The following is an 11,763-nucleotide window of genomic DNA, read 5'->3' as shown; positions in this document are numbered from 1 at the left end:
GAAAAGGAAAAGCAAAAATAAGTGGCCTATGATAGATTATGTCATAGCATAGCACAAGAGAAGGATGAGATTTTCTTTTTGATCTAACCCTAATCTTCACTGTAACGTGAAGCCACCAAAAGTGTGATTACAAGTGAATATGTTAGGATCCAGATATCTATCTAATGTGTACTGGGAAAAATATATGGAGAGGCAGTAGGGCACAGTGGTTATAAGACTGGTGACAGCCTTCCTGGGTTGGAATCCTAGCTCAGTCACTCACTAGCTATATGATTTTGGGTGACTTACTTAATCTGTTAGTGTCTCAATTTCCTCATATGTGAAAAGAAAATATTAACAGTACAAACCTTAGAATACTAAGTATACAATAAATATTGGCTATTATAGCCATACAATTGGAATTAAAGCTAACCATACAATGCCATTCTTAGCTATACACCAAACCCCCAGCAAGATACTTTCTTTGTCTTTGGTCTCCTAGCCATTTAACTACTAGAATATTTATGATTTTAAGAAGGTACTGTATGTATCTTAATAAGACATTTAATATGACAAACTGATTTTAAATCAGATATTGTATATACCAACTTTTATTGCATGATATATGCCAAATACAGTAGTTAAATATTTAGCCCTATTATTTATTATTCTACACTACATACAAGAAAACCGAACCCCAGAGGAGTGATCCCAGGTGCCCCAGCTAATAAGAGCCAGAGCCAGAGCCAGGATTTAAACCCAAGTCTGCTTACTCTGTCCTCTCTTTCTTATATTAAAGCTCTGTGGGAACGTGTGGAGTGACAGTCTAGTAAATACACACAAGGTACTACCATATTCTATGAATAAGATTTTCACACTTGAAGTGGGAGAATCTGCCTGAATCAATATTATTTAACACAAAGCCATAGTTTTCTGAGAAAAAAAATACATGAAAAAATAAGAAAATACTCAGATGGTCCACTTTACTGCCATTGTTCTATGTGTATGTTTTGGTGTGTGTGTGTGTGTGTGTGTGTGTGTGTGTGTTTAATGTTAATATCACCTGGCTAAAAGGCAACTTGTCAATTGTATAGAAAATAACAGGTCAGCCCTAACCAGTTTGGCTCAGTGGATGGAGCGTTGGCCTGCGGATTGAAGGGTCCCAGGTTCGATTCCAGTCAAGGGCATGTACCCTGGTTGCGGGCACATCCCCAGTAGAGGGTGTGCAGGAGGCAGCTGGTCGATGTTTCTCTCTCATTGATGTTTCTGGCTCTCTATCCCTCTCCCTTCCTCTCTGTAAAATATCAATAAAATATATTTTTAAAAAATAACAGGTCAATTGATGATGCATTCATGTAGCCAACTTAAGATGCAAATTATTTAAGATTCTATGAATACTAATTTAAAGAGAATAGAGAAAACCCTGTGATAAGCATCTGTTTTGTTAGGCTCAACATTTCGCAGGATTACAGGAACTTCTGCCCAGTGTATGAATCTAAACTGCAGCTTCAGCAGCAATGGCAGTTGAATTGTAGTCTGGGGTCCCACAGCCATGCTGGGCTTTCTCCAGGCAGAGCACTGGGGGATAGTCCTCACAGCATACAATAGGGGCAGCAGAGACAAGTTCTGCTCTCAGCTGTGTTCCTCTAGGCAACAGCCTCAAGCCCCTCCATTCATTCTCCTTGCAGTGTCTGACAAGCCTTTCTTGAACATTACAAACTAATTGCATAGCACCTAAACTATCAAATGGCCTCAACAACTTTAAACTTTCAATAGATTATAAAAAAAGCCTTTGCCGTTGTCATTCTGTTCTGAGTGCCTTTAATACAATTCATCAACAGACAGTTTTCTTCTCCAGGTTGAATGAAAAAATAAAATAAAATCACTCTAGGTTTCTTCTGGTTCTACACTAAAACATCCCAGAGGGTATAAACTCAAGATTGCTACACAAATCCTACACAATTTTATGGATGATGAACAACCCTGTGGAAAATAAATTATGATAGTCAGCTAGGAAATGGAAAATGTCTAAAAATTTCTAAAAATAATGATTACATTTCTCCGCTGTTTGACACATAGCCATTTTTGCAGAAGCACACAGAGTCAGGGTTAGGAAGGGCTGTTGTGAAGCTGTTCTTTCTGCTCTTCTCTCACCTGAGACACAGGGAAAAAGTAGCCTTCAATTTCATATCCTGGAATAGTTCATCTTGCCTCCTCTCTCCCAAATCAATCTCTCATGATTTCTCTGTCTTGGCAACAAAAATACCATTACCACCCATTGCTCTTCCTTCTTGTAAAAACTAGAGTATGTTTCTGCATATTTAAATATGTGAGGTTTAGCTCTGGCTGGTGTGGCATCAGCCCATGGACCAAAGTGTCACGGGTTTGATTCCTGGTCAGGTCAAGGGCACATAGCTGGGTTGCAGGTTTGATCCCTGGCACTGGTGTGGGCCTGTGGAGGAGGCAACCAATTGATGTGTCTCTCTCACATCAATGTCTCTCATTCCCCCCCCCCCGCCACACTCCCTCATTCACTTCTACTCTTTCTAACAACCAATGAAAAAAATATCCTCAGGTGATGATTAACATCAAAATAAATAAGTATCTGAGGTTTAATGTATTGCTTTCCTCAAAAAAATAGTGTGCCTGTTAAGATGCTTTATTGAAAATACTAGAGGCCCAGTGCATGAAAGTCGTGCACTGGGGAGGAGGGTGTCCCTCAGCCTAGCCTGCATCCTCTCCAATCTGGGACCCCTTGGGGGATGTCCGACTGCCGGTTTAGGCCTGATCCCACAGGCAGTTGGACATCCCTCTCACAATCCGGGACTGCTGGCTCGCAACTGCTCGCCTGCCTGCCTGCCTGATTACCCCTAACTGCTTCTGCCTGCCAGCCTGATCATCCCCTAACCACTCCCCTGCCAGCCTGGTCCCCCCCCAACTGCCCCTTGCTGGCTCAGTTACCCTTAACTCCCCTCCCCTGCTGGCCTGGTCGCCCCCAACTGCCCTCCCTTACAGGCCTGGTCCCCACAACTGCTCTCCCTTCCCTGCCGGCCTCACAGTAAGGTGAAGCACATTAATGCACACTGAAAGTTTTTGAAAATACTGAAAATGTAAACACTTTCTTTATTATGTTTTAAAATAGGACTTGAATTTTTCTTGCTTAACTCTTGTTTAATTGATACTATTTTTGTATTGTGTTTTCTCTTTATTTTACACCTCTTCTGAGGTATCTTGTACCCAAAGAATAATTTCTTATGAAAAATAATTTTGTGTACTGTGTACAAAAATGACTTCTTTTCCTGAATTATCTTACTCCTGCCTATTATCTATCTTGTACACTCCCAGTGTTTATATAAGTAAAGATATCTCCTGTTAGTTACCAGTGATTTTCAACCTTTTTCATCTCATGGAACATAAAAACAAATTACTAAAATTCTGTGGCAGCACCAAAAAATATATTTTTGCTGATATGACAAAAAAATAGGCATAGTTTTGATTCATTCACACCAGACAGCTGCCGTCAGTGGGTACAAGCAGCAGCTGCTGGCCCCGATCACCCCTCAGGGCTTCTCCAACTCTCCTGAGGAGAGATTGGGGCCGGCTGCTGTCTCTCTCACCCACTGCCGGTGCCGGCCCCGCTCACACTTGCAGCTGGTGCCAGAGACGCCACTCACACACACTGCCGGTGCTGGTCCTGCTCACAGCCGCTGCTGGCATTGGTCCCAATCACGCCTCACCATCAGCGGGTGCAAGTGGGGCCAGTGCCATCCGCGTGTGGGAGTGGTGGTGGTGGGAGCGGGGATGCCATTAGACAGGGGACCAGGGGCCGCAGTGGGAGGGGCTGGGAGGGGTGCGAAGGATGGGTCGAGACCTGCCCCTGTGCCCACCGCAGTCTTGTCTTGTGGCCCACAATTCCTTTCAAGGTGCACAAATTCATGCACTGGGTCCCTAGTCTTAATATATAAAAAAAACAAGCCCTTTTACTTCCTTCTCCTCTACCTTCCCTCTTCCTCTCCCTATTCTTCTCTTTAGAAAATTCTGGCTATTCATGGACCTTTGTTCTTTCATGGAAATGTTAAAATTAGAATAATAAATCCCTTGGAAATGCTGCTGGAAGTTGATTAAATTGCCTCAAATCTATAAGATCCATTTGGAGATAAATTATATCTTTAAATATTGAGGCCTTCTTGTCGACAAACTTGTTATATCTCACCATTTACATATTTTATTACATAGATTCATTGGTACTTTATATTTTGTGAATATCATAGAATATTTTGTACATTTGAATATATAATAATTTATTCAACAATTTCTAATTGAGTCCCCATAATGTGTCAGTTATTGTTTTAAATTCACAGAACAGAGTAGTTAAAAAAATTAAGAAAGTAAACAGAATTTTGACAATATTAGAAGACCTTCCTTTGGCCTCTATGGTTACTTTTTAAGAGGTCTGTTATTATTTGAATTGGCTATTTTTCTAGATTATTGTTAATTTATCTTCTCTGTGTCTTCAATTTCACTACAATATCTACACTTATTCCTAAAATGCTTTCTTGGTACATTCTGTGCTTTTTGTGTATGTTATTATATCTCTGATGAGCTCTAAAAATTTCTAGCCATTATTCTATTCTAATGGATGCTTATAGTCAATTTAGCCAACAATCTCTAATAATAAAAGGGTAATATGCTAGGGCCAGAGGGAAGCCAGCCCAGGTCCCAGGTGCCTGTGGGCAGCCGGAGCAAAGCCCGGGTCCCGGGTGCCTGCCAGCTGCCGGAGGGAAGCCTCCCAGGTCTCAGGTGCCTGTTGGTGGCCAGAGAGAAGCTGCCTGGGTCCTTGGTGCCAGAGGAAAGCTGGTGCCAGTATCTGGGAGAAGGAAGGCTTACTCTTGCACAAATTTTTGGCATCGGGCCTCTAGTCCATATAATAAAAGGCTAATATGCAAATCGACTGAACGGTGGAACGACCAGTCACTATGATGCACACTGACCACCAGGGGGCAGACACTCAATGCAGGAGCGGCCCCCTGGTGGTCAGTGCACTCCCACAGGGGGACCACCACTCAGCCAGAAGCTGGGCTCATGGCTGGCGAGCTCAGTGGTAGTGGCGGGAGCCTCTCCCACCTCTGCAGCAGTGCTAAGGATGTCTGACTGATGGGGAGTGGGCCTAAGCCATCAGTAAGACATCCTCTGAGGGCTCCTGGACTGCAAGAGGGTGCAGGCCAGGCTGAGGGATCCCCCTCCCCCGAGTGCATGAATTTTGTGCACCAGGCCTCTAGTATTAATATAAACCTTATTACCTTTACTTCAACAAAGGAGAAATTTGAGAATAAATAACTTGCCAAAACTCACATTGAAAGGAATTTTTAGGGGTGAAATAGGCAGGCTTAGGAAATTTTAGGAATGTAAGGGTCCATAGAAAAAACACAGGGCTACAGAGTTGCAAAAGGGTAAATTTCCATAAAACAAGGGAGCTGGGGGTGGCAGAAGTTACATTTCCATAAGACAAGGGAACTGGGAGTGGCAGAAGTTACATCTCCATAAGATAAGGGAACTGAGAGTAGCAAAATGTACACATTTACAGAATAAAGGAAAGGAAACCCCCCATTCAAAGAAAGAAGAAGAAAAGCTCAGAGGGAATAGGAGAACAATAAGAGAGAAGAAGGAGGGAATCTTACATAGTAGTTCATGTAAGACTTGAGATCAGTAGTTTCTATAGTGACCAAATCAAAGGGGAATAGTGACCAATCAGAGGGGATACTGAGGCACAAAAAGCTGCAGCCTTTTTAACTGTAGGGAAAAGGGACTCAGTGGGACTCTTTCCCCCTGCCCATGTGGGAGTCTGTACTTGTTCTTCAATAAATTTCCATCTTTGCTATACCATCTTCCGTCTGCGGTTTCATTTTTCGACTCCCATGGACAAAGAACCCAGGAAGCCATACTGCCCAGGGGAACACCACGCAGTTCCAGTCTGAATTTCCCATTTCAAAATCATCATAAAATGTCAGTGATTCAAATCTCTCCACATGGAAATCTGATTATGTGTAATGTGGACCTTCTTATCCTACGCTTTGTATCTCTTAACCTCTTTCTCATATTTTCTCTATCCCTATTCTACTTTCTGTGTTATTTTTATAGATCTACTTGCATTTCACTAATTATCTATTTAGCTATGTCTAATCTGTTATTTAATTCATGTAAGGTATTTCAATATTTATATTTGTCATTTCTAAAGGTTCAAAAGGTTCTATTTAAATTTTTAAAATAAATTTTGATAATCTCTCTTTTATTCTCCTTTTTTATTCTATACTAGAGGCCTGGTGCACAAAATTCGTGCACTGGGTGCAGGGTCCCTCAGCCCAGCCTGCACCCTCTCCAATCTGGGACTCCTCGGGGGATGTCCAACTGCCGGTTTAGGCCCGATCCCACAGGCAGTCGGACATCCCTCTCACAATCTGGGACTGCTGGCTCCCAACCACTCACCTGCCTGCCTGCCTGATTGCCCCTAACCACTTCTGCCTGCCAGCCTGATCGCCCCCTACCCACTCCCCTGCCAGCCTGGTCATCCCTAACTGCCCTCCCCTGCAGGCCTGGTCCCCCCAAACCTCCTCTCCTGCAGGCTGGGTCACCCCCAACTGCCCTCCCTTGCCAGCCATCTTGTGGCGGCCATCTTGTGATGACATGGGCGTGGCCATCTTGTCACCACATGGTGGTGGCCATCTTGTGATGACATAGGCGTGGCCATCTTGTGGAAAGGTGTGATGGTCAATTTGCATATTACCTCTTTATTATATAGGATTTTTATTTCTTTAAATATTTTGCATATATAAAATTTATTTTTCATATTTGATAATTCTGGATTCTGAATTAATTGGTTGGTTATTATGTTGATATTTATTTCTGTTGACGCTCATTTATGGATGCTTATTTCTATGTTTTCTTCTTGAATTTTCATTGCTGATTTATATCTTATTGAACCACATCTGAAAGAATACTGAGAACATAAATGGGAGACTTTTTACTCTACAGAAATCTTATATTCTGCAAGTTCCAGATTTGTCCTGACCTAGGACCACTGAGCTCCCTTTAATTGTATGATTTTATGATTAATGCAAGAGTTTCAAGTTTTGCCCCCAATCTTGCCAAGGCCCAGAGGCATAACCCCTGGCTAGCAGTGCTGATGAAGGCATCTACCTCAACATAAATCTCCCTTAAAATGTCCTGCTCCATTTACCTCTGTACTTACTGCTTTCTACTCTAGTTTCAAATGGGTACTTTTTCTCTTTTTAGAAATTTCCCTTATATTTAGCAAACACAGCAATTTATTAAAAATACATATTTGTTATATCTTATACTAAGCTCTGGTTACATTATAGTAGGATAAAGAATTCACATTCTGACCATTCTTTTGATTTTCTGCTAGTTACTTAAGACTCTATTATTCAATTTTCAAACATCAATATAGGTAATAGTCCTTGTAAATTAATTAAGAGTAAAAAACTTTACATGTAATGCACAACAAAATTATACCATACTGATCCAATTGGGCATTATATTGATCACTTAAATTTCTTTAAAAATTAAACCAACATATTTTAAAAAACTATTAGAAATACAGATATTAACAATACAGATAATTTTTCTATAATCGTGCGTACAGAATTTTGAATGTAATAATCTGATTTTGAAGGTTTATTTGTATTCCAGTAGAGACATTGAGAATATATATAAACCAACAGTACATTGTTCCTGACATATATTAGTTTCTCTTTTCATTAATTATATCTGTTTATTATTCAGAATATTACTTTTGGGGGGAGCAGAATTAACTAGGATTCAAAATCCATTTAAGGACTGATTTGAAAATTTCAACTTTTTTATCTGACTATAAAAGAGTTACTATTTTAGTTGTATCTTTATAGTATTTGTTGTTTAGTTTTATTTAAAGGCAAATTAAATATTCATGATTTTTATATGCATGATAAATTTGTCAGAATGAGAGCCAGGATAAAAACATATTTGAAAACAATGACTGTCAACAAATGACCATTTTAAATATAATTATAATTAATCTGATGTAAATAATCTAATATAACAGTGTCCTTCTTCTATGCATACTGTGCATATGCATAGTACCTTCCCTACAGTCAAAATGTCCTAACAGTTTAATATAATAGAAATAATTATTGAGAAGCCTTTCACTTGTCCCTGTGCCCAAAATATCTCCAAATAAGGATTGAGCAATATCAACCATCTCAAATCTTCTAGGCCAATGGATTTGTTTTACCCATGACCAATTTTTGCTTAAGAGATAAAACTGCATTGTATGAATAGATGAAAGGTTCATTTGCTTTAAGAAGGAATTTAGATATCTTGCATAAAAGAAGTAAGAATTAGTATACATGACAGATTACTTTGAGAACTCACTGTAAAATATGGTTTTCAGTCACTGCCATCATGCTATGCCAGACAGACAGATGGGCTTTTATGATTTTCTTGACTCTTTATATTTGTTGATAATTCTTGTAATTAATTTTTAATCTGAAGACTTGTATAGCAATACTTGGGGATTTAACAAACCAAACTTATATTAATGAAGTACAAACGGTCCAAATATTCTTCCTCTATCAAACTTCACTGAGCAGTAATAAATTTTTTTCCTGCTCAAGGGCTAATTCCAAAGCATCTTGGAAACAACATCCTTCACAATGATCACCAAATATAAAGGGTGATAGAATTCGATGTATTAAATCAACATTTAAAAACTCTCTTTCTTGAAACAGAAGTACTATTAGTTAAAGGGTACTTATTAAATACTGAGTCCTAATTCCACCTTATAATAAGTTATTAAGTAACCCACTAGAAATGTCAATATTTCATAATATTAGACCATCTTCATACCTATTTTCAAATACACACTGTGTATTCTGGCCTCCCTTCTCCAGTCAGAAACATAAAGTTTGGCCTGGCTGGGTAGCTCACTCAGTTGGAGCATCATCCCATACACTAAAAGGTTGCAGGTTTGATTCCTAGTTAGGACACATACCTAGATTGTGGGTTTGATCCTGGGTTGGGAAGCAATCAATTTATGTTCCTTTCTCACCTCTCTCTCTCTCTCTCTCCTCTCTCTCTCTCTCTCTCTCTTCCTCTCTCTCTCTAAAATCAATAAAAAACATATCATCAGGTGATGATTAAAAACATTTATTAGAAATGAGAAATTCCATAGTTTTTTCCAATGTCATGAATAATTGGTGTTCAAAATATAAACCCGCTATTATGCTTCCTACACTCATATTTCATGATCAATTTCCTTTTGAGAAGATACTTGTCATGTTAATTTAAAAAATAACCATAATGAAGGACCTCACCTCCAACATGGATGCCCCAGGAGGTCACTCTCCCTGGAGGTTCCGACCAGGTGGCCTAGGGGAGCACAGGGCTCTCCCTGTGATGTACCGTCCCTTTCCACAATGTTGGCGTGAAAGCTGGACCTTGAGTCTGCACCCGCATTTTCCTACAGCTTCTCAGAGTTCTGTGGACAATGGCCGAGGAGACAAACCATGCAGGAAACATCTAGGGGAAAATGAAAAAAGACACCACCTATTCATAGCTATGTGCTAACCACTGTGCTAAAGGCTGCTCAAGCATGATCTCATTTAATGCTCACAGCACTCTTGATTACCTTTATTTTACAAAGGAGAAAACTGAGATATAAAAAGGATACGCATCTTGCCAAAACTCACATCATCAGAAAATGTCAGAAACAGAACTAAACCTTCAGGGTGTGGTATACAAGCCCTGCCTCTCCCAGAGCCTATGTGTGACCATGGCTTAACACGTAGTATGTTAGCAAATGTAATACACACTCTCCAACCAGTTAGTTCACAATTTAAGTTACATTTATCATAAACTGCAAGACACCTATGGTTGGGGGAGGCTCATTTTGTGACAGATACAATAATGTGAGTGGATTTCAGTTGTTTTCCTAAACCTTGAAGAGAGCTTGGGAAAATGGGATAGATATGATTTGTCAGATGGACAATGAGAGATCCAAGGGGTAAAGAGAAACCATTCACCCTAGCCACCTTTTTATTTCTTTTCTTTTATTCTTGTCAAAGAATGGCTCTACCTTTTGCTCAAAATAGCCTTCTAATCCTTGTCTACAAAGCCACATGCATTCCCTTATCAAAAACTTGACTGCACGCCAGCCTCCCTGTGGAGCCCTTCTCTGACGATAGGTCAGATAAATGCATCCTCTGCAGCTTCTCTGGCAATGGCATTCCCCAAACACCTTTCTTTTAGAATTTTAAACATTTGCCCCAAAAACAAAAAGAGGAACATTATATCTGATTTGTCATATTTTATGTGTATGATTGCAAATTCAGACACTCTTTTGGCTCTTTTGTAGTACATGAAGGTCAAGAAATATTTAATGTTTTAAGTGGTCAATTTGCCTGGTGGAATATAGCCTGGGATATTTAGAAATAGCTCGTGAAAGGGATCAAGTGTACAGTTATGAGAACACAGGTAATTCCCTCATCAGTAATTGACATGACATCTTAGCTGCGGTGTGCTGTTGCTGGTAGGCCATCCTGGAGATGGATTCACAGTTTCCCAAGGAGAGCCTTCAGAGGAGGGGTGGCATGCATCTCTTCACCTCAGAAAGGCCTGGAGGAGAACCAGAGCTTCTGTGGTGGAGAAAATGACAGTAATTTTAAAAGGGGGTGGGAGAGGTCACATTCCTTTCTTTTTTTTTTTTGCAAAATATTTCAGGTTTCTACCTTTTGCTCTGCGCATTCACAGGGAATCAGAAGAGAATGAAACATACGAAGGCCCTATAGAGAACATTGTGCTGCCCGAGGATCCCAGGATGATGCAAAGTGGAACCTTCCTTAGGGCATGTGGGTAGGAATTTTGGGAGGAGCACTAAGTGACATGAGGGGACAGGCTGGAAAGTTGACCATCCAGAGATGAAAAAAAAAATATTGAAAGACTGAGAATTTGTGATACTCATTTACCAGATGATGTATTACTATTTTTAGATATTAATGCCTGACAATTTTAAACTTCCTAACACAACCTTATGCCATGAAAGGAAGTACATGTGCAATATCCAGAGCTAAAAGGGGAGAAGACCATCACAGCTTTTTGAATCATAGAAAGTCTCAAGAATATGGTAAGATAAGGGGGAGACTCATCCGAAACATATTCTGGTTCCTTGATCGTGGCAATAGCTAGAAAGTTACAGACATTGCTTAAATAAATTAGCTGCTTTTAGAAATTGCTCAGCATTTTGCTTCTGACAGTTGCTTCTGACACACAGGCATTGATCTCAGCAGCTTTGGAATATACCCTGTTGGTCTGAGAGAGGCAGGCTCCATCCATCACTGTTAGAGGATGAATGTATTCTCTGTGGAATCCTTTAAAGAGCTACGAGTTCACTTCCTCCTATTGGTGGCAGAGTGGGTTGCATTTGTCTGGTAATTGAATGTGACTCCCCACCAAGTCTGGAGGTGTGTGTAGCACACCCAACAGTGTGCATACAAAGAAAGATCAAGTTGGCCTGCCCCTCTCTTCCCAGCTTCAAGCTCACTGATCTCAGTAGAGGGTCACTATCCCCTTTATGACAACCTCTCGTTTCCCAGGCCTGCTGAGTTTTCAGACGGATTCCTATTGTATGTGTACACAGACTGATGATAAGTTCACCACTTCCTTCCACCTTTTTGTGCAGGGTATTATCTATGACAGATGAGTGCAATAAAGTGAATCCATTTCTTTTCCCCT

General features: G+C 40.3%; 1 non-coding gene across 1 annotated transcript; it reads left to right on the top strand.

The window, feature by feature from the left end:
* Nucleotides 1-9,349: 9,349 nt before the first annotated feature.
* LOC114229843 (small nucleolar RNA SNORA73 family) lies at nt 9,350-9,554 on the top strand. Its single transcript, XR_003615748.2, has one exon. It is a non-coding gene; the product is annotated as a small nucleolar RNA SNORA73 family (small nucleolar RNA).
* Nucleotides 9,555-11,763: the final 2,209 nt, after the last annotated feature.

The sequence above is a fragment of the Eptesicus fuscus genome, chromosome 5, assembly GCF_027574615.1.
Source record: "Eptesicus fuscus isolate TK198812 chromosome 5, DD_ASM_mEF_20220401, whole genome shotgun sequence".
Lineage (NCBI taxonomy): Eukaryota > Metazoa > Chordata > Mammalia > Chiroptera > Vespertilionidae > Eptesicus > Eptesicus fuscus.
Note: the sequence above shows the minus strand (reverse complement) of the source record. Positions and strands in the feature narration are given on the sequence as shown.